This window comes from Cavia porcellus, unplaced genomic scaffold, assembly GCF_034190915.1.
Source record: "Cavia porcellus strain 051 isolate PalLab524CR breed Dunkin Hartley unplaced genomic scaffold, mCavPor4.1 scaffold_9, whole genome shotgun sequence".
Lineage (NCBI taxonomy): Eukaryota > Metazoa > Chordata > Mammalia > Rodentia > Caviidae > Cavia > Cavia porcellus.
In genome coordinates, this window is record NW_026947492.1 from 89,212,273 (window position 1) to 89,214,488 (window position 2,216).

The window sequence follows — 2,216 nt, forward strand, 5'->3', positions numbered from 1 at the left end:
CATATATCACATAGCATTTACATTTGCATGATGTTAATATAAATAGTATTGTTCCACATATCATCTGCATGAAGAGTTTGATTTTGACTTAAAATTATAACTATAACCTCACTTTTGTTTTGATGATAGAAGGACACATATGCACACATACGTTTTTTCCATCTCATGAAATATAGACCTGTGGATAAAGTCAAGGAAGCAAAAAGATCTATAAATTCCCAGTTTATAGGCTATCATATTTTAAATTTTCTATAACTATTAATGATATATAAATAACCACAAATCACAAATATTTTCAGACAATATGAAATGGATTATGAATTATGAGCAATTTCCTTCCAGGTAACCCAGTGTCACCCTGCCAAACGTAAGCCAGCACACACACATTCCTGAAATATAAATGAGTTTGACTTCCCATTAATAGTAGAATTGGGTGAGTCTAATTCATTAATAGAGTCATTCAGAGTATTTACAACAGTACTTATGAATAAGTAAGTAGCCCATCACCAAGTGGTGACCTTATCCCCCTGATTGTGAGATGGTGGCGTCACGCTACTGTGAGTGAAATATAGTACACAAGGCAGAGGATTGTCCAGAAAGCACGGGAAACAGATGATGGCAAAGTTGGGTCCAAGTATTAGAGGAAGGCGAGTAGGAAAGAACTGAGCTGGGGTTCAGGGGAGGAGAGAGAAAGGGGTGTCACAGAATCTAAGAGAAGTGAAACATCCAAGGAACGAGTCATCCACGCTGCCAAACCGCATTGAGAAGGAAGCAATTACAAATAATAAAAAGGGAGTCATCGCCAAACTCCACGCGGCCACATGGGTCAGTGGTCAAGCACACTGGCTCCAGAGCCCAGCTGGCCCTGTGAGCCCCTGAGAACCTTGCTAGCCTCCTGACTCCTTTGCTTGCATCCCCTAGTGGGCATAAAGAGCAGAGAATAAAAATACTAGACATAGAGTAGGTACAAGGCAGTAATGAAAAGAAGATATAAATCTTTTTTTCTTTTTGAAGGTGTAGTTCTTATCATGTCAGATAAAAGGAATGCAGGGAAAGAAGAAAGAAGCATAAAACTCTTACACTTCAGGAGCAGGTCAAAGAAATAAACCTAGACCAAATGGCCGTGATCGGCTGATAGTAAACTGCATCTGGCTGACCAGGTCAGGACTGAGAAGTACAGAGGATAAAACAGCTGTGGCCATGGGTTAAGGTGCTTACAAAAGGGATTTTAGTCCAGTCCTGAAGGCAAGGCTAGTAACACTAAAGGCAGAGGAGGGGGGAGACTTGAAAAGATTGTGGAGTATGCTAAGCATAACTGTTTTTAGAAAGAAGGAAGAATTTTTGTAGGAAAACACTAACAGACAAATTGCAAAGTACATTGTTGTCAGAGAGTGGAGGGCTTTGAATGACGAAGGGATTTATATGACACCACGAGGACAACAGAGAGGCATTAAAGGGCTATGAAATAAAAATAAAGGGCTTTGAAAGATATTACTTTGTTTAAACAAAAATGGCAACAGTAAAGTTTCAAAGCCTGTGACCCATGCATACCAAATCTTTGCCCCAATGCAAGGCGAAATTTTAAAATACACCCGTACTCTTTAAGAAAGCTCTTAAAATCAACTTGAAGTCCTAGTAAACCAATTATGAAGACTGTTGCAATTTTTTCTAAAGGAATTAATACACTAGGTCTCAAATTGCTCCATTTTCAACGTTATAATTAAAGCAATGCCTCAGCTGTCCTGCCAGCACAATTTAATATCCACAGGACAGCGGCCAGTTGACAGTGGACTGTGGAAAATGAGCGTTAAAATACTCCAGAAAGGTCCTGTTGATTTCTGGAAGAGGTCGTGCATTATACAGACCATAGCAAACCTGCTGCAGAAGACCTTGTTAGAGAAAACAGCGCCTACACATATTTTTTTGTGAAGAAGTATTTCTTTGGTATAGTTTTCTTTTTTTTTTCTTAAAGAGAATAAAACAAACCAATACAGAATAAAGCAGATCAGAGCATAACAATGCAAGCAACGCAGGATTTCAAAACAAGACAACAGGAAATCAACAGTGACTACGTAATGGCTCTTGTTTTCTTTGAAACAGTTGTCCATATCTTCACACACAACGAATTCAAACAAGACAAAATAGTATAAAATTCATAAAAATTAAAGAATAGAAGCATTATAGGCATTCAAAACCAGACAATAGGAAAATGAACA